The 26,448-nt window shown below is 51.0% G+C and overlaps 1 protein-coding gene and 1 long non-coding RNA gene across 3 annotated transcripts in view; one reads left to right on the top strand and one right to left on the bottom strand.

Moving 5' to 3' along the window:
- NOS1 (nitric oxide synthase 1) overlaps nt 1–26,448 on the top strand; it is a 184,413-nt gene that overhangs the window by 26,401 nt on the left and 131,564 nt on the right. The window lies entirely within an intron of this gene.
- Nucleotides 5,879–6,878, bottom strand: LOC123587306. The gene is made up of 2 exons (XR_006707221.1): nt 6,349–6,878; nt 5,879–6,146 (listed from the first exon to the last, which is right to left on the bottom strand). It is a non-coding gene; the product is annotated as an uncharacterized LOC123587306 (long non-coding RNA).

Raw genomic sequence — 26,448 nt, 5'->3', positions numbered from 1 at the left:
TGGAGAGCCCAGTGGGTGGGTGTCTGGCCTCAGGACTGTATAGACAAGAGATAGATAGAAAGATAGAGGACTAAGTGATATATGATGTATATGTTAACTGTTAACAACTTTAGCTATTATATATACTTATTAAATATATAAGATATATTACTTATCTGTTGCCACGTAAACTAGTCACCACAAACTTAATGGCTTAAAACAACACACAGCTATGGTCGCAGTTTCCCTGGATCAGGAAGCTGGGTTTGGCCCAGCTGGTTCCTCTGCTTCATGATCTCTGATGAGACTGCAGTCAGGGTATCAGCCCGGAGTGAAGTCTCCTCCGAAGGCTCAGCTGAGGACAGCTCTATTTCCAAGCTCCCGTGCCAAGCGCTTAAGAATAACAACACGTTTGTGGGGTACCCACCCCCGTCCTCTCAGCATCATATCTATGCCTCTGGCACCCCTGACTGCTTCCTTGTCCCATCTCCTCCCTATCTCTGACGCAGGACCGTTTCTGAACGTTTTGGGGGCTTCAGTTCCCAAGGGAGAGATCTGACTGCCTGGCTGGATTTTGAGGGCCAGCCTTCACCGTAAGACTCAGGCTTTCCCAGGATTGTGGTTGTTCCCACGTGAGTCCCTGACCACATGACATGGAAATAAACCCTTGCTGGGGCGCCTGGGTGGCTCAGTCGGTTAAGCATCTGACTTCGGCTCAGGTCGTACATCTCATAGCTCGTGAGTTCGAGCCACACGCCAGGCCCTCTGCTGTCAGCGCGGAGGCTGCTTTCAGATCGTCTGTCTCCCTCTTTCTCTGCCCCTCCCCCACTAGCACACGGAGCGCACAAACCCTGACCTTGACCCTTGTTAGCGTGTGAATCTTCTCGAGGCCAGTCCGCCACACCCAAGGGGGAATGTAGTCTCATACACTCATTTATTCTCTCACTCATTCATTCACTCCACACGTTGTGTTCACACCTACTGTACGGGCAGGACTGTGTTGCTCAAAAAATGTATCATTCCTCCCCTCCTAGGGTTAAGTATGGGTATACATCAAGTACACGTTTACAAACACGGGAGTTATGTTCTGTATTAGAGGTGTGGGGGGCTGGCCTGGCTCTGCTTTGTGTAAGTCTAGAGAAATTAGCAACGAGTTGCCCCTCTTGGAAGGAGTAGAAGCTGAGCCAGAAGGGAAGCAGCGAGGAAGGGGCACGTCAGACACAGGGAACTGTATGTCCGAAAGCACCGAGGCACAAAATGGCGAGGATATATTTGAGGCAAGCTGGAAAGTCTGTCATGTGTAACATTTTGGTGAAAGGGGGTAACAGGAATGGGGAGCGGACAGGACAAAATTGGAAGAGAGAAAGAGAGACCTTTTTTAAAAAGGGTGGGATCCCATACAGTAAGATGTAGCATCATGGTCTCGCCATTCCATGGTCCTTCTGTCCTGACCCGAGAAGCCAGCTGTCACACGCAAACAGCTCTGAGGCGGGCACATTCTGTTCAGCCTGCAGTGCTATATCTTGTTGGGTTTGCTCTGGGGGTGAGTTGCCCGATTTAAAATTCAGGAGAGGGGCGCCTGGGTGGCGCAGTCGGTTAAGCGTCCGACTTCAGCCAGGTCACGATCTCGCGGTCCGTGGGTTCGAGCCCCGCGTCGGGCTCTGGGCTGATGGCTCAGAGCCTGGAGCCTGTTTCCGATTCTGTGTCTCCCTCTCTCTGCCCCTCCCCCGTTCATGCTCTGTCTCTCTCTGTCCCAAAAATAAATAAAAAATTAAAAAAAATTAAAAAAAAAAATTTATTGGGGCGCCTGGGTGGCGCAGTCGGTTAAGCGTCCGACTTCAGCCAGGTCACGATCTCGCGGTCCGTGAGTTCGAGCCCCGCGTCAGGCTCTGGGCTGATGCCTCGGAGCCTGGAGCCTGTTTCCGATTCTGTGTCTCCCTCTCTCTCTGCCCCTCCCCCATTCATGCTCTGTCTCTCTCTGTCCCAAAAATAAATAAACGTTGAAAAAAAATAAAAAAATAAAATTCAGGAGATTTTACACTAAAAGAACAAAGCTCAGGGTGCCTGGGTGGCTCAGTCGGTTGAGCATCTGACTTCAGCTCAGGTCACGATCTCGCGGTCCGTGAGTTCGAGCCCCGCATCGGGCTCTGTGCTGATGGCTCGGAGCCTGGAGCCTGCTTCGGATTCTGTGTCTCCCTCTCTCTTTGCCCCTCCCCCGCTCATGCTCTGTCTGTCTCTCTCTCTGTCAAAAATAAATAAACATTTAAAAAAAATTTTAGATCAGGTCATCTGGCCGCGCTGGATCCTCCACATTCCCACCTGGAACGATCGGCCGGAGCTGAGGAGCGGGCGTGGGTTCAGCATCCCCTGGGTGCAACAGGGCACCTAGGGTGGTCGCACGGAGGGTCCTAAGCTCTCCGCTACCCTTTCCAGCCCCGGCACCTAAAGGCGCTGATCTGGGCTGTTCTCCAGAGGCCAGGCTGGCTGAGTCGGCTTCAAGGCAGCTCTAATCTGCCCAGACAGAGGGAAGCAAGGGAAAGAGGGCAGGGAAATGGAGAGAGAAGAGCCCAGCAAGCCCCTGCATGTCTTTCTGCCTCGTCCCAGGCGATTCTGAAAGTTCTTCTTCTTCATCTGTGCCCCTCCTTATCCACCCCCCCTCCCCCATGCCCTGTAATCTCGTACTCACAGCTAAGAATCCAGTGCAAGGAAGAGTGGAGTTCACCACTTCCCCTGAAGCAGGAGGAATAAAGACATCACCTCACGGGTTACTGGGGGAAGAAACGGGCTCATATCCATAAAGTGATGGGCACAGTACCTGGCACTTTGTTCGAGAAAAGACAAATGCGTCTGTGCATTAATATTTCTTCAATCGAGTTCTTTCTCGAAGTGTCTGTAGCAGACGCGGTCAGTGCCCTGCACCGATCCGTTACGATTTTTTCACCATATTTGTGCACACTGGCTCCCCGTGTGCATTCACTCCCAACAGCCGGAACCCGCTTTGCCTGGGAGAGAAGCCGAGTATCTGGGAACCTGCATCCTCCTGGGGGTGGTTGAGCGGGAGGGGTGTGGCCTCCTCACACCCTAAGGGGGACAACTCTGGGGTCTTGTCTACACTGTCTGCAGCACTTCCCTACAAGACCGACCTCTGGGGACTTTACTGATAGCACACCCCTCTCTTGGTCACCTTCCCTCCCTGTTCCCATCTCCCTTTCTCCCCTGCCATTTCTCGTGGACACGTATCCCAATCAATCACTGCCATACAAATCCTCATCTCAGGGTCTGCTTCTGGGGAACCCAACCAAAGACGTGATCTCTTTTCATCTCAGCCTTCCAAATGCCCCTCCCTCCCAACCTGGTTCCGTTGCCTCCTTGCTCTCCCCACCTCCTCCCTGCTCTGCCTTCCCCTCCCGGCCGCCTTCCCCGGGCACCTCCACCACCGACTTGGAAACAGATGGCATCATCTGGGCGAGAGAGCTCCCTTTGTGGTGATTTATGATCCTTGATTGGGCAGCCGTTATTTTTAGCTGCCTCTCTCCACCTTCTGCTGCCCTCCGCGATGGAGAAAATTCTGCCCTGGTTTGTGGGCATAAGAGGGTGTCTATGTCAGTGGTCTTCAACTGAAGACACTTTTGCCCCCCACACCCCTCCCCAGAGACATTTGGCAATGCTGGGAGACATTTTTGGCTCTCACACTCACAGCTGGGGCAGAGGGTGCTCCTTGTGTCTGGTGGGTAGACTGGGGACACGGGCAAATAACCTACAAGGCACAGGACAGCCCTCCCCCACTCACAAAGAATCATCAGGTCCCAAATGTCAGTGGTGCTGAGGTTGAGAGCCCCTGGGCTATGTGTTTCTCTACTTCCTTTATTTTGCCGCAGGATGAGGATGTCATGTTCTCCTCCTGGAAATATAGAGGGGAAAAAACCAAGACGCTGTGTGGGCTGCTGTTTGGAGCTTGCAATGAGAAAAGGCCCAGAAGTGCTAACACCTGACACATGTTGGCATTGGCTCTATGCTAGACCCGTAGCAAGAGGCTTATGCCATTAGGTCCATCCTTTCTCACGGACGCCCTATGAGATGGGGACTCTTAATACTCCCCGTTTTGCAGGTTAAAAAATTGAGGCTCGGAGAGGTAGGGAGTGTGACTGTTGATGAGCACATTTGAGACGAGACTGTCCATGCCCTTAACCACCACACTAGATTTAGTCCACTGGCGAACAGCTTATAGAGTGCTTACTCCAAACAGGATACAGCTACGTCTGTTTATTGCGTAAGAGGCATCTGTGGTCCCAGCTTGAAAGCAGGCTGGGGGGGTACCCAGGAGAACTGACCGTCAGACGCAATTACCAAGGCTCTGGCCTCATGAGGGGATAAGGGCCTATCCCTACGGATGTTCCAAGTCGGACAGGTGTGGGTCGTTGATGGCCCTCCGAAGCCTCTCCTTGCGATGTATCAGTCAGCTTCTACTGTGTAACAATCCACCCCCAAATGCAAATGCTTATGATTTTAAGTCACTATTTAAGTTCCTAATGCCGCAAGTTGGCACTGTAGGCTGGGTCAGGTTGAGTGGTGCTTCCGGTTTCCAGGGGGGCTCGTTCATGCATCGGTGGTCAGCTAACCAGATCCACTGGGGGCTGGCTGATCTGGAAAGCTTTAAGCTAGGATGGTTTGCCCCTACCCCAGCTAGCCTCTCAGCCTCCGGCAGGCGATTCTGAACTTGTAAATGTAGTGGTACAGGATACGGGGCGCTAGGAAATGTCACTTCTGCTGTATTTCGTTGGTCAAGCAAGTTACACAACCAGTGCAAATTCAAGGGGCGGTGAGGTAAACTCCACCAACTTAGGGAGAGTCACAAAATGTTGCTGTCATTTTTTGTCATCTGCCATGGGGGCGTGTTCCTTCCACGCCCAGGTCCGGTATTTATGTACAGTCTTCGTGGATGGTGGCACCAGCACTTAATCTGGCTCTGAGAAGCTGTCAGTTACTTAGTTATGTAGCCTTGGAAAGTTACTTAGCTTCTCTGGACCTCGGTTTTGGTTGGTTGTTTTTTTCAGTTCCATTACAGGTAAAATAGACCCCTCCTGCCTGCCTCGTAGGTTGTCACAAAGCTCAAATAAGATAGTGGAGAAAGGAAGGCCTATTATTTCATAATCTGTCCTTGAAACAGAAGGAGGCCCGGCTGTTTACGCTGGGCACGTGCATCTCTCCCCCGGAGCTGAGTCTCCTGTAATTCATCAGTAGCCAAAGCTTGACAAGCCCCCAGTGGTTCTCCATCAATCCTCCTGTCTATTTTCCCAGGGAAAACCCAAGTGGCTTGGCCAGAAAAGTCTCAGGACCTTTTTTCCCTCAAGTTCGAATATTAAGCATGGACCAAGGGCCCCTCTTGTGGCTTTGTTATTTGGTCTAAAAGCAAATTTTTGAGATCCGTGCCCTGAGCTCGTCTCAGTGAACCTCTCTCGCTGGCAAAGCCTCTCTCCCAATTGACAAACAACAAACACAGCCCGTGTGCTCTGGGACATCTCCTAGGTCCTGAGAGAGCACAAAAGAGCTGGGTCCTCCCAGATGGGGCCAGGTCTGTGGAAGAGGATCAGGCTGACTCAGTGCACAGTGGCCCTCCTGCAAAGATCATAGCAAGCCTCCCACAAGCCTGGGGAAACTGAGGCCAGAGGCATTAAAAGAGGAGCTTGATTATCCATGCTGGGATCATGGGTCTTTGGACTATTTGGAGAAGAGGGGAGAGAATGAACATTGTCATTCAGTTATTACAACTGATTCATACTATTCAGGGCTGGCTTTGTGCCAGTGTCCCCTCCCTGTCAAGGCTAGGGACCATTCCTGTCCCATTCGCTGTTGTAGCCCTATGCACGGCACTGGGTCCTGTCTACGAGATGCGGAGAGGTGTGGAATGGTCTCATTTAATGCTCCAACAACCTAGCCAAGTGGGTACCATTATTACCATCCCCATTTTGCAGATGACAAAGCTGAGGCCCGGGGCAGGGAGAGGATTGAAGTCACGCAGCTGGGAGGTGGCAGAATCAAGATTCAGACCGGGTCTGTCTGGCTCTGAAGTTCATACTGTTCATGGCTGCACGGTGTCCCTTCAACTCCGCTGGCACCATAATAGTCCAGGACTTTGGACAGGGTTCAGGAAGGTTACAGACAAGCACCTGCAAAGCAGAGAGATGACCCGGTGGGGCGGCGGGGGGTGGGGGGGGCGCTCTTCCTGGGGAGGGGGAGGCAAACCACTGTTCTCTCTGGCCTCCTCCAGATCAAATGCACCCTGCCCCCGCTTCTGGTGCCAGCGTGTCATGTAGCAACAGGGACCAATTTGGACTTTTTGTACTGATTTCACACTTATTACATACTTACTCATAGCAGGCACTGCTCAGAGCTTGGCAGAAGTCATAGCCACAAGAGCAAAGCCCGGCAGGTCCATCAGGCCTTGCAAACAGTCACTGCACACCCAGGGCCCTCTGGAAGGAGCACAATTAGAAAAATAAGGGACCAAATGGACATTTAAGGTGCCTCCTCGTTTCCCACCCCTTATAACAAAAAGAATCCTGCTTTCTCCTGCGTGCACGGGAAGTAAGGTTTTAAAAAACATTATTGAGCATGGCTGTGTGCCAGACTCTGTGTGTTCCCCATGGTCGTTGATCATATTCTTACAGTGCCGCTATGTTTATTCTCCCACATAGAGGGATTCCATGAAAATAGGAGTCAAATGATGTCACTCCCTGTTCAAAACCTTCCGGTGACTTCCGAGAAGACTCAGAGTGAGGTCCAATGTCCTCACCATGGTCCATAAAGCCCCCATTATCTCTAGGGTCTTTTCCTATCGCTCCCTTCTCACTGGCTCTGCTCAAACCACACTGTTGTTTCTTCAGCACACTGAGCATACTTATACCTCAGGGCCTTTGCACTGGCTGTTCTCTCCAGCTAGAAACCTATTCCCCCAAGTATCCACATGTCTCATTCCCCCACTGACATCAGGTTTCTGATGAAATGATTCCTCACCAAAGAGGCCTTTGCTGACCACCCAGCATCCCCTCTCCCCACCATGTCCCTACCCTGTCCTATTTCTCTCCAGATCCCCGTTATCCCCAGACACACCAGAACGTCAGATGTTAGCTTCATGAGTGCAGGTAGCTGAAGTGTCCACTCTGTGTCCCCGGGACCTAGCACAACACCTGGCACTTAGGAGGCGTTCAAAAAGCATTTGCTGAATGAATGAACAAATGATGAGTGACCCTGTCAGATTAGAGTGAACGATCCTGCTTACAGATGAGGAACCTGAGACTCTGAGGTGAAGGGACCCCCCACCCTGTAAGAAGGCACCAGATGAGGAAGAGGACATAGGTCTATGACCTTCATAATATTCCGTCCTCCGATCTTCTATTGTTAGACTCTTACATCGTTTCCTCTCTCCAGTCAGTAACTTGATGACCCTCCTTATACCTTCACCTTTTGTCCTGTGTCCGTTCATTTGCTTAAGATTTTATTTCTTCCCTTGTTTTCCCTGTTTCTGCCACTGTATTCTGGAGGCTTAGATTCCAATTATTATTATTATTATCATAAAATAGTTTCACGGACTAGATCTTGCTTCAGATAATTATTTGATATTTGCATTGTCAATAACCACCGGCAAAAAAAAATAGATCTATCTTTTCATTTTCCTGGTTTTATCACTCAGTACCAGTGCTTAAAAACCACCATCCTCTCCACCGCATTCTTGGATTATTTACCTTGATTCATTATTTGGTCAATTGGGGCTTATATCGGGGTACTTTTTTTTTTTAAGGACACATAGGTGGCAAACTGTGTAAGCCTGTGTGAGAATGTATTTCTGGTGCCTTCCCACTTAAGGCAATTTGGAGACTGCAGAATTCTTGGGTTATGATTCGTTCCCCATGACGCGGTGTGTGTGTGTGTGTGTGTGTGTGTGCACGAATGCGCATGTGTGTGCACGCACACACGTGTGAAGGAACTGTGTTCGACTGTCACAAACATACAGTAAAACGCAGAAATCTTTAATTAAAAATTTCGACCAACAAGCTACCCATGTAACCATCAACCAGGTCAAGATAGAAAATATGTCTACCACCACGGAATGTTCCCCCTGGGTTCTTTGTATTCGTTCTTCCACCCATATGATGCATTCTGAGAGTACTATGGTCTCTTTTCGTCTGTTCTTGCACCCTGATTATTTTAAGGAGGCTCCGTGCCCAAGCGGGGCTTGAACTCATGACCCCGAGAGTGAGAGTCATAGGCTCTACCGACTGAACCAGTCAGGTGCCCCTCTTGCACTCTATATAAATGGAATCACACAGTACGACCCTTATGTCTGGCTCAGCTCAGTCAACACAACACCTTTGGGATTCATCCACCCCGTGACACGTACCACCGGTTTCATTCCTTGTGTTGTTTCCACCTGAGTAGGATTCCACTGAATTAATATACCAGTTTGCGCTTCCATTCTCCCACAAATGGACACTGGGGTGGTTTCCAGTTTGGGACTTCCATTCTCCTGCAGGTCTTTTTTCCAACATCAGGTATGTGTGTGGGAGAGGAATTGCTAGATCATAGACACAGTCAATGTTTACCTTTGTAAGAACCCGTCAAAGAGTTTTCCAATGTGACGGGACCAATGCACACTAGTTGCACATCCTGAACAGCTCTTGAAATTGCCAGGGTTTCAAACAATTGTTGTGTTTTTGTTTTTGTTTTGTTTTTGCTTTTGCCTTGTTCCAGCCATTCTGATGGGTGTGGAGGGAGGGTGTGTGGTTTTAATTTGTGTTTCTCTGACGACCGGTATTATCCATCTTTTCGTGTGCTCATTGATTGTCCTTCGGTCTCTGGTTTAGTTTTAATCTTCCGTTTCCTGTTTCCACTGTAGCTTTTAATTCAGCAGTCATGCTCGCCTCTCTTCAGTCTTCCGTAATCTCAGCTATGCCTCTTTCTATGCTTCCTATGGTTTCTTAGAGGTGGCATTCCTTAGAGTTGTCTCAAGAATACAGATTAGGAATTTGATGGTTGACCCTGATTCCTTTATGATCTTCCCATTACATGAGGATACACCGTGCCATTCTTTCCGATACACCATCTCCTATTTGCTCGTTCTTTCTACGGGAGCCTTCTGCCAATACAGTGCAGGCAACTGAACCACGTTTTTCTAAGATTAGGCATCCTGTTGATCCTTCGGGGCCCAGGAAGTCAGAAGGGGAAAATTGAAGTTGTTAACAGTGAAACATGTCTCGTTTGGGATTCCAGCCCCCTGGGGGAGCGCGCTGGAGACTTGCGCCATGGGCAACCTCATCAGGAAGTTCAGCTTTAGGTCAAATAGTATCCTTTCTCTGGTACTCGTGGAAGCAGGGGGAAGTTGAGGTAGTGTCCTTAGTCCCTCGCCAAGCCCGTCTTTCCTCAGTGGCAGTCGGCCATGGCAGTCGGCCATGGCGGCACCATGGGGTTCCCTATAACATGGCGGCCCCTACTGCATCCTTCCCATAGGCACCAGCTGGATTAATTGAGCTGCTTGTTACTCCCCATTCCTGACAGTGGTATGCTCGGGGACCTCTCCTTCTGACTTGACAGTGAGTTATTCTTTCTCACATGAACTTCCACGGATCTGTTTCCACCTCCCTCCCATCTAATCCCATCTATACTCTATCTTGCATAACTTACCTGAAGTTTTGGGCAACATGGATGCCAAGCTTCCTTAGTTTACGGCACCAATAAAGGCTTTCCCCCTGGATTTTATATTTCATTACTAGCTTCAACAGATATCCTGAAGAGGAACATAGACCCAGCTCCAAAAGCCATCAGCCAAGCCCAGAATTCCTTTGCTGTCCCCCGAAGCCACAGGAAGCTGGCATCTAATTAAATAGAGATCAGACCTCACCTGATAACCCGCTCACTGTATTTTATTACACAACCCAGGAACCCTCTTATTAAATCTAAATTGCTCACATAACTGAGTGTACTGTAGATGTTTAATCATGGCCCAGGGCTTGTTTTTCTGCTCGAACTAAAGCACTTCCAGGTTTGGAGAAAAGGGAGGAGGAATTATTACACTAAAGCCCCTGAAGCTGTGGAAGGGCTTTTGTTTTTAAATGAGGGGCAGTCTGAGGGGCACCTGGGTGGCTCAGTCGGTGTTAAGCATCCGACTTCGGCTCAGGTCGTCAAACCCCACGTCAAGCTCTGTGCTGACAGCTCAGAGCCCGGAGCCTGCTTCAGATTCTCTGTCTCCCCCTCTCTCGGCCCCTCCCCTGCTCACACTCTGTCTCTCTGTGTCTCTCAATAATAAATAAACGTTTAAAAAAATTAAAAAATAAGTAAATGAGGGGCAGTCTGGGGCCGGCCCTTCCCTCAGAAATGGTTCCCTCCTCCCCCCAGCCCCCCAGCACCTTTGAAGTTAGGCCAAGTCCACCCCAACTAAGTCAACAGCCCAGGCTTCGGCCAAGTCATAGATCAAGAGGTGGAGCCAGCAGTCATCTCCTTCCGGGCCCTGAGAAGCGCTCCCAACACCTCCACTGAGTGCATACATTCCACATCCCATTGGACAGATGAAGAAACCCAGGCTCAGAATGGTCCAGTGGGGGGTCACACAGCCAGTGTGTGGCACAGCTGAGATTTGGATCCATATTTTATTTCCATTACTTCTCAGAGCAGACTGATGAGTTACGTATGATTATTTCCACTTTACCGGGAGGCAACTGACACCCCAGGGGATGATAAAACTGAGTGCCAAGCTCCCCCCACCCCACCCCCGGTTCGGGTGTGGTAGAGCTGAGATTCAGCCCAGGCAGAAGGGTCGAGGAACCTGCTGGTAGTTCAGGACAGAGGTGTGACCTGATGGGAGAGTCTGGGGACAGGATAGTGGGTACCTGACTGACGAAGCCTCCAGAGTTGGTGGGGGAGGGAGTAGGTAGATGATGACTGAAGTCTCCAGAACGGTGGGGAGGGGTAAAAGGGACAAAGAAACCTGTATGGGATGAGACAGAAGAGGCAACCACAGGATGAAGTGGGGCCGAGACAGGGCAGCTGTGAAAATCGAAGGAAGAAGTTCTTTCGAATGACTGGGGGTCATCAAAGCCAAAGCTTCCTCGGAAGGGGCGCGGGATAGAGTGGGCTGGTCTGACACCTGATTCAGGAAGTCTGGGGCCAGCTCGGAAATGTACATTTCTAACACCTTCCCACTTGACATCCATGCTGCTGCTCCAAGGACCACCTTGAGAACCTAGCCTGTCACGGAGGTGTGGCTTCAGTGAAAGGAGGGAATATTAGCATGGCTTGGGGTTCAAGGTGCTCAGCCAGGTCCCTGAGCTTTTCCTCCTTTCTCTCCTGGCCTGGCCCTTCCTGTGGTCTCCCCCGGACCCTCCATTTATTTCTGGCCCTCTCTTTTGAATGGAGGAATAGACCACACCCAATATGGCGCACTAATCTGAAAGGCACAGGCTTGGTGGATTTTTTTTTTAATGTTTTTTAATTTATTTTTGACAGAGAAAGAGAGAGAGACAGAGACAGAGCATGAGCAGGGAAGGGGCCGAGAGAGACGGAGACACAGAATCCAAAGCAGGCTCCAGGCTCCGAGCTGTCAGCCCAGAGCCCGACATGGGGCTTGAACTCACAAACCGCGAGATCACGACCTGAGCGGAAGTCGGACGCTTAACCGACTGAGCCACACAGGCGTCCCATTTTTTTTTTTTTTTAATGTTTTGGTGGATTTTTACAAGGATATCTACCTGCATTGCCAGGTGTATATCCACACATCTGGATCAAGATGCAGAACATTTCCAGCACACCTTGCAATCTCACTCGTGAGCTCTCGTAACCAGTAACCCACCCCTAGAGGTAACTACGATTCTGGAAGGAACAGGGTCCTTCCTCTTGAACTTGCTAAGATGGAAGCACACAGAATGTTCCTTTTGTGCCATAGGCCCCTTCTTGATAGTCGGACAGTGTATTTTTATTTCTCGCTCCACAACACCCTCTCCAGAAAGTGCGGATTACTGTGCCCGTCGACAATTCCCCGTGCCTCTTCCTCTCTACAAGTTGTGTCTCCTCAAGGTCCTCCTACTGCTCATCGCTCTGGGCCCGACAGAGATTTCTGTATTATCTGTTTCAATTCTCGAAACGGCCCTGTAAGGAAGGTGTTTCTTTTCCTGCCATTTTACAGATGAGGTTCAGAGAGGTGAAGACATTTGCCCCAGATCCCACAGCCTATAAGAAGCAGCCTCCGCCAGCTTGAATCCAGACCCTGCCCTTGACCACTGGATGATCCTGCCTTCCCTCCCGTTGGAGCCCTGGGACCCACTAGACATGCCATCAATGTTTGCTAACTGACTAGGTGAAGTGAACCCCCTTAAAACAGCTGTCAGTCTTGCTGTTTGGTTTTTGGAGTTGCTATGTTGAAAGCGCCTAGGATTACTTCCCAGGCGGTAGGTCAAAGTCAGACCAGCTTTGCTCATGGGGTGAGCACTGGATTCACATCCCCGGTGGTCCAGCCTCAGCTGGCCAGTCTGGGAGGCTGAGTCCAGGGGCCTGGAGGTTGGGCTCTCTGATGGACGTCTCCAGGAGCCATCAAGGGTGCAATCCAGCGGACTGTTTTTTGAGGCATCCTGGAGCCTTCCTGGACCCCCAGGTGTGATCTTTATGTGGCCAAAGCACAAGGCCGCTTACGTAGGCCATGGAAGGGACCTGTGAGGATGTCAAAACAGGATCATTTTTTTCTTCCCTGGTTTTTCGAAGCAGAAAAGAGAGAGAGAGAGAGAGAGAGAGAGAGCTGGGGGAAATGGGCCTAATTATAAACGAGGATTGGCATGAAGTTCATGATGACTCATTTTTTAAATTGGTGTTTGACAAGAACAAGAAAGAACTGAAATCTGGACAATTAGGAACTAATGAAGAGATTAAAAAACAGAGAGAAACGCAGGTAAAAGAATGAGCCTGGAAGGCCAGGCCTGGAAATGACTAAGTGTGCCTCGGGGCCAGGCTGGGAATGGGCGTCCCACAGGGGATCTGTCTAGAGACAGAGCGACCATCATTCCCTCATTCCAGATCCTTCTGTAGCTTCTCAATGCACATCAGAGAAAATCTCCATGTCTCACCTTGACCTCCAGGTTGTAGTCTAAGTGATGAGCTCATGTCTACCTGTCCAGCCTCATCCCAAGACACGCGGACCCTCACCCGTCCACATCAGGATTCTGGCATCCTCAAACACAACTTCAGGGCCTTTGCACGTGCTCTCTCCTCTGCCTGGAATACCCCGTCTTCACGTGAGGGGCAACGGTACTCATTCTTGGCCTTCAAGTTTGTATTTCAAGTCAGAGTAAATGTTCCAGAACACCTAGCGGAAGTAAGCCTCCCTTATCATTCTCATTCACTGCACCCTATGGCATTTCTTCGTAGCCCTTATCGGGGCTTGCAGTTAAAGCTTTTGTTCATTTGTTTGCACCTATGCTGCCTAGTTCCTCCTCTGAGCTATGAAAACGGAGGCCCTGGGTATTTTGTTTACCAATACATCACCCAGCACAATGAATTACCCCTAGTAGAGTGAGAAAAGCAGCCACCTAATGCTGTGCTTCCAATGCCAGCTTCAGGCACAGTTGGATCCAGGTGGCTTCATCATCAGGGGATCTTTCTCCGTTCACTTAGATCTGCTCTCCTCCGGCTGTCTTCATTCTCAGGCCTTTGTTCTACCAGAATAGCAGCTCCAGCGGGAAAAGAGGCTCTCTTTCCTAATCACTGCAGGCAGAGTTGAGCCACTATTTATCCACTGGACAGGCCTTCACACTTATCACTCGGGCACCTACTATGTTCTAGGCACTGCTCTAAGAACTGGGGAGCCATCACTACACGAAAGGGACAGCGTTCTTGTCCTCTTAGAGCTTATGTTCTAGCAGTGGATGCAGACAACATATAAGTCAGGCTAAGAAGGCCTCTAAAATAATCGTAGCTGAGAGGGGGTTGGAGAGTAATGGGCAGGCGGTAGCAGATATGTGGTACCTCTGAGTGCCCTGGCCGGAGCCACTGGCTCCTCAACCAATGTCATGGCAGTGAGAGGAAGGGGGGAATTGTTCCCCAAAGGAAGATGGGAAGGAAGATCCACCCAGAAAAGGGTGGGATGCAGCCAGGCAAACCCAGGAGATGCCTCCAGCAAGTGCACGTGGCGTGTACTCCTCTGTGCCAACTATCGGGGAAAAGGCTCGGGCACTGGATGAGAGAGGTTGTTTCTGGCCCCATGGCTTAGGGTGGTGGTCCTCTCCCCCAGGGCGGGACGATGGTGTGTCAGGACCAGCCTAGAGACACTAGGGCACTCGAGTGTGTAGAGACCTGACTCGAGACAAATCAGAGCACATTACAGGAGGTCCCCACACACATATCCCTGGCAGTAAGAGAAACGTTCAGGAGCGGAAGAGAAGGACCTAGAGTCTCCCACGGGTGCATGAGGGCTGTATGCACCATCGCCCCATTTCAGCCACACCGTGCCTGATGCAGTGAACTCACCGGTGGGAAGGGGCACTCCTGGTGGTGACCAGGACTTTATTTCTCTGCGGCAATGTTTTTGCAGCCTTAAAATCAGGCACGCCCGTGAAGGTGCATTGCCTTATCTCTTCTGTAGGTCTCAGAAGAGTGAGAGCCAAGCATTGCAATTGAGCGGTACTCAACGAAAATTGGTGCCAGAAAGGGTACCTCCCAGAAATAATTGTGCTTTTGGGGAGGCAGCCAAACCTTGGGTGGGGTTTGTTTTCAGCAGGCTTAGAGGCCTTTTGGGGTTCCCTCATGTCTTTGGGAAGTCATCTGAGGCTGTGGGATTTGTGACCAAGGGCTTAGAAACGTCGTCTTGTCCTCAAGATGACCCTCTGGGACAGGAGTAACACCTGATTTTTATCTAAATGCCATCTCAGAATGTTTGGAAAGGACTGCCTAGACCACCGCGTTGAACACAGACACAGGCTCAGCAGGGAAGTGTGCTGTGATCCGCTAGTAATGTCTGCCAGGGGCAAGGGAAGAGTGGGCTGTGTGCACAGGCCAGCTATTTACCAGCTATTAGCTGATCAAATGGATAATCTCGTGCATCCTGGTGAAAAATGCCCAACTAGAAATAGACGCAGAGCAGTAACAGAGGGATTGTCCTGAGGCCCCTTGTCACGATGAAGGGCAGACTGAGTTCAGACTGCTCCTGGCTCCGCCACGTATGTCCCGCATGACCTTGGGCAAGTTACCTGCCTCTCATAGCCTCGGTTTCCTCATCTCGTTACTACAGCAATGACATCACTCCTGTCAAGTAGTATTTTTTAAAGATTAAGTGCGATCATATATGCGAAACGATTCAATACGTTCTATGTCTCTGCTTCCCGCCCTGTCTCCCTGCCTGGGGGGTGAGGCAGGGGGGGAGGTGAGAAGTCAGGAAGGGAAGGGAGAAGAGCCTGGAATAACTGGATAAGGAATGTGTGGAGGGGCTGATCTAGACAGGAACTGAGATTGGAACAACTGGAAAGGAACAGGAAGTTTAAAAAAAAAAAAACAAAACCCAGAGCTTCCACTAGAGATATGAGCTCATCTGGCTGGCACACAGCTGCCTGGAAAGGCGGTTGGGAGTTGTGGCTAAGAGCATGAGCTTTGGAGCCAGACTAGGCAGAATGGAAACCCAGCTCCACCTCGTCCTGGCTGTGCGCTGTCACCTCTCCGGGTCTCAGTTTTCTCATCTGCAAAATAGGAGCAACTAAGGGAGGCTTCCTCGCAGGGGCAGGGTGTTAATTAAAAGAGACCTGAGGGGCGGGGGGCTGGGGGGTGGGGAGACGGGGTGGCTCAGTCGGTCGAGGTCATGATCTCACGGTTCGTGGGTTCGAGCCCCACACTGGGCTCGCTGCAGTCAGTGAGGAGTCCACTTCGGATCCTCTGTCTCCTCCTTTTCTCTGCCCCAACCCTCAACTCGCGCACGCACTCTCTCTCCCTCTCAAAAATGAATAAGCATTGATTTTTTTTAATTTTTTTAATGTTTCTTTATTTCTGAGAGAGAGAGAGAGAGAGAGAGAGCATGAGCAGGGGAGGGGGAGAGAGAGAGAAGGAGACAGAATCTGAAGCAGGCTGAGGGCTCCGAGCCATCAGCCCGGAGCCCGACGCGGGGCTCGAACTCGTGACCTGCGAGATCATGATGTGAGCTGAAGCCGGACGCCCAACTGACTGAGCCACCCAAGTGCCCCAATAAACATTTAAGTAAATAAGTAAATAATGAATGAATGAATGAATGAATGAGACCTACGGAAAGCACCAGCACAGTTCCCGGCACATAGTCTATACCGCGATGATCGTAGTCGTAATTATTGTTATCATCATGGTCTAGCAACATTCGCTTCTCTGTGGCCTGGAAGTCCACCATGAGGCTCCTTCTTTCCGCCACATCATCACCGCATGAACCTGGGGAGATGGAATACCTCCCGCTGTGTCCAAGAGATGCACCGTTCCTGTGGTCTGGGGTTGGAGGGCGTCCAAGGCTGCTGGGTGACCACGCCATGCCGAGGCTTCTGAGTCCCATCCGGGCAGATGGCGTCTCCTGGGTCCTTCATTAATTATCACACAACAGAACATTGCTGCTTCCCACTCTGATGCCCTGTAATCAGCCAAGAACCCTCACAATTCGATATTTGGAAACAATCAGCCCAGTTCACGGCCTCGGCACCATCAATTAATGTGGACGTGGACATAAATTATGGGGAAGCAGGGACGCACACAGGGGGATGAGGTCACAGCAGCCACGAACCTCTGGCTCAGATGAGATTTCCCCTGGAACGGGGCTGATAGTGGGGTGCTTCGCCCCTCAATCCCACAGGCGGGGCCGTTCTCCATCAGGGGCCTTCAGGGACCCAGAGGCAGAAGCCTGTGGCCAGGGCCTCAGGGCTCCGATCCAGGAGGATGTGGGAGGAGTCCAGGTCGGCCAGCGCTCATACAGGCCACCTCGGCCATTCCCCTGCCTCCACTGCAGACTGTTCCTAAGAGGAAGAAGCCACAAAACCACTTACGTCTTGGGACAGGTCTCCGCTTCGGATGTCCCTTTGGGCAAGACGACAACACTGATGCCCTCTTCCAGCCCAGGCACAGGCTAAGGGTCCTTCCTGGACCAAGCAAAGGGCTCCTTGGGGCCCACTTCCTGGGAGGCCCACCCTATCTGCTGGGAAGCAAAGGCTCAGAGGCCAGGCCAACTCTGTCTTGAGTCCTCAGACACGTAGCAGCTGCGTGACTGCGTACAGGTGTCTTAACTGCTCCCTGCCTCAGTTTTCACATCTGGAAAATGGGGATTTCAGAAAACCAGATGGACCGGTGGGTTTCACACAGCGCCTGGCACACAGAGAGTACTCAGGCCGTGCCGGTTGCCCGCGTAACGGTTAACAGATGGCCTGCTAGCTAGCGTCTCAGAGGGCTTCAGAGCTTACAGAGCTCTTGAACACCACAGTCCCTGTGGATCCTCCGAAGGCCAGGAAAAGAAAGCAGACCAGAAGTCATCTCAAGGCGCTACCGGGGAGGAATCCATATCCAGGCTCGCTCACAAGGCTCTTGGCAGGCCTCGGCTCCTCGCCCGTGGGCTTCTCCATGGGGCTGCTCACAGCTTTCCCCAGGGCGAGGGCTCCCAGGGACCCTCGAGTACTGGGTCAGCCGAGTGGCAGCCATCGCCTTAATTAATCCTAAGGCAAGGGCAAGAGAAGGCAGGGAGACAGAGCTTCTGTCTTTTGGAACCTAATCTCAGAAGAAGCATCCGTCATTTTAGCCGTGTCATTAGAAACAAGTCACACTGAAAGGCGCGGGCCTCACAGGGATGTGGGTGTGACCACCAGGAGGCAGGGATCACTGGGGGCTCTGTGGGGGCCACCTGCCCCAGAGGGACAGTTAGCCAGGCACCAGGTTGAATGCTTTGCCGGCAGCATCCTATATAATCCCGATTTACGAGGGTGGGGTGGGAAAGTCTGCCAAACGCTGTTCCTCTCCCTGTTTTATAGGTGAGAAGGTTGAGGGTCAGAGGAGTCAGGTGACTGGCCCCGAAATCAGGAAGAGCGGCTGGAATTTGAACCGTGTTTTTGTCATTGGCATTTTGCTCCACAGAGGTCAGGCCAGTGTCCTCTGGGATGCAGCCACAGACCGTCTGGGCTGCCCTGATCTTGGGAAGTTGAATATCTGACTAATGGGGTCAGGAAGCCAGCCTCCTGGCTGGTCAGGGGAACCTTGCAAACGAACCGTAATTCGGTAATGCAATTTCCTTGACTAGGGAAGACTCAAGTCTTCTGGGCCAGCAGGAGCAAAAGATGTGCCCTGTCTGGCTTGATCTCATGGGACGCCTGAAAGTTACTGAGGAATTGCAACCGGCCGGCACTGCCTGCTCAGGTGAAACTGGGAGGGTGAAACTGGTCCCACTGGGAGGAGGTTGCCTTGGACCCCCAGAGATGGCAAAGCACAGTGGCCTAGCCAAGGAAGCAAAGGGAAAGGGCCTGTTCATTCCTGACCCCAGCAAGCCCAGGGCAGGGCAGCCTTCCAGACGTGGGCAGAGCTCATACCCAGAAGGGACGGGGACCCACACCCCAGCCAGCCGGGTTCGCCATCCCACCTCCGGCACTATCTGACTGTAGGACCCTAAGCAAGCCACGGACGCGTCAAAGCCCCGGTTTCCAGAATTGCAAAATGGAAGAGATGGTAATCTAACCTCACAGGACCACCGTGAGGGCCTGCAAAGCACCCTGTGGAAAGTAGTTGTCTAGCAAACGGTGACTCTCTTTGGCGTGGGGGGGACACGCCGGGCAGAGCTGTGTCACCACCATGCTTGTTTCCCTCGTGCCTGGCACAGACTCAGCCCTTAATCACGTTGGGCTAATCGATTAGAGAATCAAGGAAAAATATCATTTCTGAACAGGGTGAGGGTCAGAAGCTGCACCTTCCAGACTTGGGACCTTTTCTCAGCTGCAGAGTTGACATGAAGTGGGTTGTAAGCCTATTCTATAGAGAGCTTTGGCCAAAGGCGTCAGCGACATGAACTCCCTGCTTGGCAATCACGTGTCCTCCAGCCACCTCAAGGGAACAGACTGCCCACGACACCTGAGGCGTAGCCAGGCTGGTAAGCAGCTCTTGTGCCTCCTTGAGAGGGCTCCCTGAGACCCCACGGGGATATGGATTAATCCGGGGTGCCTGCCCTATGCCAGCTCTACCCTAGACCCTTCGGGATGATCTGTAGCCATTCGCAACATACCAGGAAACCTGAAACAGTGTACTTGCTCTGTGACCTTGGGAGAAAGACTTGACCTCTTTGAGCTGCAGAAAACGGGACTCATCTCAGCACCTACAGAGCTGTCCTAAGGCCTTGAAGGTGACACAAGAATTGCAGTGCCTGTGCCTGATAGAAATCCTCAGTTACTGGTAGCTCCCCGTTGCTATTAAGAGATGTGCTTCTGTAGAGGGATTCTGCAGCCCTAAAGACCCCCTCGGGTCCCGAGGAATAAAGCTAGATGTGTTTCTCTGGAAGCGGATCAAGGAAGAGCAGAGCATGGGCTGGCAGCTCACAGGAGGGAGAAGGGACTGGGGCCTTTCTGAAGGCTAACGGTGGGCTGGGGACAGCCAAGAGAGATCCAGGTGTCACCTTGCACTCCTGAATGTCTGCCCTGGGCGCATCAAGCCTCCGCTCACAGAAATTTTGGTGTTGGCACAGGGGACAAAGAGACCGCCCATCACAGCTCAGTACTCTGGGGAGTAGCAGTGACAGAGGAGAGCAGCCATGGGGCAGAGAGAGGGACACTTTCAGTGCTCATCAGAGCTCCTGGCACTCAGGAGATGGAAGCTGGGTGTGTGGGCATGTGTGTGTGTGTGTGTGTGTGTGTGTGAGAGAGAGAGAGAGAGAGAGAGAGCGCCCATGGCGTGGGACACTCTTCAGCAGTCAGGCCTTCCAGGACCAGCAGGGAATCCAGTGTGCAGGGCTGCTGGAAGAGACTTCTCATCCACCGGGAGGGCTGCCTGCCGAGTTCGGGGGCTGCTGGCTGCAGATGGTCAGATATTAAATTCTACTCTGCCTCCCATCTGGCGGCTGCGCTGGCTGGCCTGGAGAATTCCCCGTAGGCCAGCTCTGGGTTCTGGACAAGCCACTCTGCCCCGACCCGACCCTCCAGTGACCCTCAGACAGGGCTGTGCTCAGCTAATCAGGAGAGTCCTCCCCCTCCTGCCAAGCACCCGCCTTCATCCCCCCCTCCAAGGCGGCCACCTCTGCTCTCCCCTCGGAATCTGCTCATCCAGAGCAGGGGCTTAAAAGAACACAGGGTTGAGCATCAGATTCACCGGGTTTTGATCGTGTTCTGGTTCCACTGGGCATTCACCTGGACCTCTCTGAGCCTCTGTTTCCTCCTCCATGATTCCTATGACACAGGGCCATTGGAAGGACAAAATAGGGTCTCTCGACCTTGATGCTGCTGACTGATCCCCTGGTCTGGATCATTTTTGTGGCTGTCCTGCGCTTTGTAGGGTGTCCAGGACCACCGTTGGCCCATCCTTGGCCCATCCTTGACCTCAACCCACTAGATGCCGTGGCACCCCACCCCGACTCGTGACAACCAAAACTGTCTCCAGACCCTGCCAAATGTCCCTGAAGGGTCAATATTGTCCCTGCCAAAAATCACTGCTGTGGGTGTTTTGTACTCTGCCTGGCAGGTGGGGAACACTTGATAGACAGAGACTGCCCCAGACCAGCGTCCGGGGCGCTTAGAACATTTCCTGGCACACGGTAAATGCTCAACAAATGTTAGCTCTGACTGTTCTCTTGCCAAAGGACCTTTCCAGTCCTTGGAAAGCAGGCTTCAAAGTCTGTGGTTCAACATGCATACATCATGCATGTATGGAGAGCTGTAGGCCAGCCTGGGATGGATACATATGTGGACCCGGTTTAAGTAGGTAAGAGCAATGCGACCAGAAGATTGAAGGGGGAGGGGGGACACACCTGAAACACAAGAGGAGCACCGTTCTCGTCTCCATCACCTGGTAGTTTTCTATCGCCACTGTTGTCCTTACTATGATCACTTAGCATTTGTTGACCACGGACTCCGTTGCAGGCAGTGTTCTAAGAACTTGAAACATTATCTCACGGAATCATCCGGATGACCCTAGGAGGTCACTTCTCTGATTACGTCTGTTGTGCAAAGAGATGAAGGTATTTCAGTAGCTTGCCTGAGGGCTTGTGACAGAGGGCTTTCTGCAGGGTCCCAGGGGCGCCGTGCAGAGAAGGGTTACCCAGCTGGCGGGTCAGGAAAGAGGGCTGATATCTGAGCTGGGTCCCGCGCCCTTCCCAAAATTTCAAGGAAAGGAGGGAGGGTGGGGAGGTCCAGGCAGTGGGTGCAGCCTGAATAAGGCTTTGAGGCTGGAAAGGTCAGCTTTCATTCCGCAAGGCAGCCGACTTGTGGGGGAAAGAGGTGCAGAAAAAAAGACAGTAGCAGCCCTTCCTGTGCCTCTCCCCGGGCCTCTGCCCCAGCTCCAGCCGGGCCGGGTGGGCAAGACCACCCGCCCACACCCCACCCCCCCCCAGGGCCTCCGTAGCCACATCTGTTCCCTACTCAGCCTCATTATGCACGGAAGTGTTAGGATCTGCTGGGCTACGGTGGAGACTGATGGTCCCAGGTTGCCCAGGACTGAGGGGGTTCCCAGGATGTGGAACTTTCTGTGCCCAAACTAGGATAATCCTGGGCAAACCAGCCAGGTCAGTCACCCAACCCGTGGCCCCTTTACCGGCCCTTTACACAGGCCACCCTGGGCTTCTGCGGGCGAATCAGTCCCGCTTTCCACCCAGCCAGCCTTCTGAGCACCCCCTGAAAGGGCGGGCCTGGGCCAGGCGGTCCGACAGCTGCTTCCCAGCTGCTTGGCAAAGCCCACCTTCCCCGGGGTGGGAGAATCCAAGCACAGCCGCGGAGGCCCAGAGAAGGGAAGGGACTTGCTCGGACCTGCGCCCAGAGGCCAGGTCTTCTGGGTAAGCAGGATAATTTCCCTTTAAGTTTAAAGGACAATAATGATAATAGCTGAGGTTCATCAATTCACCAGCAACATGGCACTGAAGGCCCCTCCTGACCCCAAAAGTCTTTTCTCATCAAGATCATTTTTACAGAAGGGGAAACTGAGGCACATAGAAGGTAAATGATGGGGGCAAGATTCAAACCCAGGAAGCCAGACACCCCAGCCAGAGGAGGTAACCATTGTGCCACATGGTCTCAGAGGGACAGCGTCTCACCTGGCCCCTGATCGCATTGCTGTGGACAATGAGACCCTTTCAGAGTACTACAGTGTGGAACACGCACACCCCCTTCTGGGTCTTTTGTCCCATGGAACGCTTCCCTGACACTGGAAAAGTCACATGCTTAACGTAAGGTCTTGACTTGAGGATCCCCGTGGCCTTTCCAGCACTGTGGTAGGTCAGAGCCATGGTGGACGGGGACAGGATGCACCTCCCGCAGCTTCTCCCTCCCAACCTTGTGGGAACCAGTAACTCTCTTTGCAACTACAGGGCCCTGATGGATCGTGGCAGGGGACAGGAGTCAGAAGTGAAGGACAGGTGGCATTCATTCAGAACTCTTTATTTGCAACTTTGTTAGGCGTTAGAGAGCCGGCCAGTCAGGAACATGACACAGACACAGAGAAGCAGCCAGGGAACCAAGAGGAGTGTGGTCTATGATGAGTTGGAGGTGAGCCCAGGAGACTCAGAAACACAGAGGGGGCACTCACCCCAGTCTCTGGAGGTAAGACAGGTCTCCTGGAGGGAGTGATATCTTAGCTGAGATTTGAAGGAGAAGTAGGGGTTAGCCAGGGAAAAAAGGTTAGGCAGATATTCTAGGCATAAAGAAGAGCTTGTGCAAAGGCCCAGGGGTGGAAGACAATGGCCTATACTAGCAATTGTCAGTCACTTTATTCTCTATTTGGCCAAAGTCTGGGTCATGGCGGGGGGACAAGGGGAGAGGAAAGGCTGGAGAGGTGGGCAGGGATCAGATAGGGATCTGCAGTTCATTCTATCTTGAGGACAACAGAGGGCCACTGATGGGCTTGGAGTAAAAGCATGGCAGAATTGATTATGTTTGTGTGTCAGAATATCACTCTCACTGCTCTGAGGAGAATGAATTGGATAGATGGGGTGAAGCTAGTGTAAACGTGGGGTTGTATCTTCTTAACTCTCCATCTTCAATATTATTACAGTAGATGGATGGGTGGGAGGGAGGAAGGAAGGAAGGAAATGAATGAATGAATGAAACCCATAAAACAAATTAATAGGGGTACCTGGGTGGCTCAGTTGGTTGAGCGTCCGACTTCGGCTCGGGTCATGATCTCGCAGTTCGTGGGTTCGAGCCCCGCAGTCAGCTGTGCTAACAGCTGAGAGTCTGGAGCCTGCTTCAGATTCTGTGTCTCCCTCTCTCTCTGCCCCTCCCCTGCTCATGCTCTGTCTGTCTCTGTCTCTCAACAATAAATAAATGTTAAAACAATTTTTTAAAAACAAATTAATCAAATTCAAGAAGGAAATATTTCAACTTAGAATGGGAGAGAATTTTTTTTACAACAATAAGAATGGAAACAAAGACAGAAAGAGCTGCCTTAAGAGGCAGTGAGCCCTCTGTGTGGGGGGATATTGAAGCACAGAATGAGATAGGACTCAGTCTCACAGGGGTAAACCACAGCACTGGTATCTTACTTTGTATAGGACTTCACATTTGTAAAACAGTTTCATATTCTTTGTCTCTTAATTGTCATAACACCCGTGTATCTTGACTAGCATCCTGAATATAATCTCCTTCTCACAGATGAGGAAATTCAGATTCACAGAAGTTAAGTGACTTTTCCAACTAGTAAGAAACAGAACTTGCCCTGGAAGGCTTCTCACTCCCAGCCCGCTGCTCTTTCCAGAGAGCCCCAGCTGACTTCTGAAGTTGCTTCTAACCCTGAAATGATGGATTTCTTAGTAGAAGACACTTATGCCCATAGGGGATTGCACTCACAATAGAAAATATAAGGTCAGCTCCAACTTGGAAAGCTGATTCGTCAGGACGGGCAGAGTAGCACAGTGGAAACAGAACAGGTTGGGAGTCATCAAAACTGCCTCCTACTGGCTGTGTGGCTTTGGGCAAGTCTTCTCACCTCTCTGAGCCTCAATTTCATCTACAAAATGAGGGTTATTAATACCATTTTCATAGGGTTGTTGAGAGAGACAAGGTATATAAAGGGCTGTATCAGTCAGGATTCTTTTTTTTATTTATTTATTTTTGAGAGAGAGAGAGAGAGAGAGGGAGAGGGAGAGCGGTAGGGAGGCGGGGGAGGCAAATGATCTGAAGAAGATCTCTGTGCTGACAATACAGAGCCCACTGTGGGGCTGGAATTCATGAATCGTGAGATCAGGACCTGAGCCGAGTTGGATGCTTAACCAACTGAGCCACCCAGGTGCCCCGGTCAGGATTCTTTTGGTTGCAAGTGACAGAAACCCAACTCCAGACAGACAAAAGGGAATGTATCGTGTCCCTAGTTCCCTCTGTTCTCTGCTTGTCTCTTCTTCTCTTAAAATGGAACCCTCAGTCTCTCCTCCCACAGACGAGCCTCTTCCAAATGGCGTGGACAGAACCACCCTCAGCAGAGAGAGAGAGCTTCCTTCACCTAGTAACAGTGTATCAGTCCCAGGGAAAGCCCTTGATTGGTCCTGCTTAGTCACATGCTCACTCTGCAGGCCAATCGCTTTGGAAGAAGGGAATGAGGTACTATGATTGGCTACACCTTAGTCCTGTACTCACCACCATGGCCAGGACACATTACAAAAGGCTACTAAAACCCATTACAAACACCTAGGACAGTGTCTGGAATGTAGTAGCTGCTCATTAAATGGGAATGTGGTTGGCACCATTTCCTGGGGGTGTCAGTGACAGCTTTGTTTGTAGAGAAGTCTGGAATTGTGATTTAAAATCTTGGGAAAATTCTAGCTGGGAGAGAAGGTCAGCTACATACGCCTTGTTAACGCTAAGTTCATGTTCACCTCCATGGAGACCATCGTAGGTTGCACCAGCATCCTATAGGTGTCCTCTGTAAAAGAATAATTTACATGTAGCAGAAGTAAAATGGGAGTCTTGGGAGACAGCCGGGCCACTCACCAAGGGTTCCCACACCCTGAAGCATGCAAACTTGCTTCTGTGGTTATTACTCTTTTATTCACCCAGTCCCTTTCATTCATTACTTTATTCAACAATATTTCTATGCACCTTCTCAGGCCTGAGGATTCAGCAGTGAAGAAGACACAGCCCTCATGCTCTAAGTCTAGCTGACTCTCAGTCCTCACTCTTTTCCTCACCTGTTGATAAGCTTTCAATGTTTACCTCACCAATGAGGGGATAAAAAGTTGACACACAAATTATGGTTCACAATGTACATGGCTGAGTCAAAGAACTTGTGTTCGTTCAGTAACAGTTCCAAAATGATTCTATCTTTTCCCCTTTGGGAACTTTCTTAGGAAGGAGGCACACACCCATTCCATAACTCCCTGAGGCTTTCAAGCTGGTTCCAAGCCCAGGGATCATATGCACAAGGCACATGCTCTTTGGCCCACAGATCACTCTTTAGATATAATTCGTTGCCAGCGTTTAAAACTCAGTAGATTTCTAAAATCTGAATCTGAGGCTTCTCTTGGGAAGCCAGATAGACCTAGTGATGATGGATGCATGTTCCACATAGAAATGATTGGCTGGACCCACGTTGTATCCACCCCTTAAATAAGACCTGTACTCTCCCATTCTTCAAGGTTCCCACACGATGCATTTTTCTGAGTCATGATGCATTAACTGGCTGGTTCCTGCAGGCATTTGACAAAGTTTGCTATCCTGGGAGTAGAGAGCACTGGGGGAAACCATCAGCTTTGCCAAGAGTCTCTGCCTAGTCAAATTGCCTCCAAGCCTGCCCAGAACCCTTTCTCTCCACCGTGGCTCCTCCAAAGCCTCCATGGAGCAAAAGACATTTAGCCTGGGGAGAGAGACAAGTGGCCTTATCCAGAGGCAGGTGAAGCCCAGACTTGCCTTTTTCACACTCTGTTTTCAAAACCCAGCCTATTAGGTGAAGCCACTTGAGGGAATAAAAGGCAGAGATTCAAGTGGTTTTCAGTGCATCAAAGATGAGTGAGTGTTTTACCCAATGTGTCAGGAAGGCAATTTCAAACATCGTCAGAATTACCTTCATTCAGCCTTTGAATGGCTGGATTCTCAGACTTCTCTGAGCTCAGAGAGCCTCTTCAATGGGCATATGAGAGCAGAGCAAGAAATGGATGGTTCTTTGGCTCGCTCTCAGGTTGGGGAGGGGTGTTCATCACTTTTGGGTGATTTGTGCCCATGGACTTCCAAATGCTAGCTAGAAATAAAGAAGAAATGATTCACGTTCTGATTCAGAGAGGGTTTATTAAGTAGCTACTATGCACTTCAGATTCTGTCTACAAGACAAATCCATAAATTA

The sequence above is a fragment of the Leopardus geoffroyi genome, chromosome D3, assembly GCF_018350155.1.
Source record: "Leopardus geoffroyi isolate Oge1 chromosome D3, O.geoffroyi_Oge1_pat1.0, whole genome shotgun sequence".
In the NCBI taxonomy this organism is placed as follows: domain Eukaryota; kingdom Metazoa; phylum Chordata; class Mammalia; order Carnivora; family Felidae; genus Leopardus; species Leopardus geoffroyi.
This window is presented reverse-complemented; position numbering and strand designations above follow the sequence as displayed.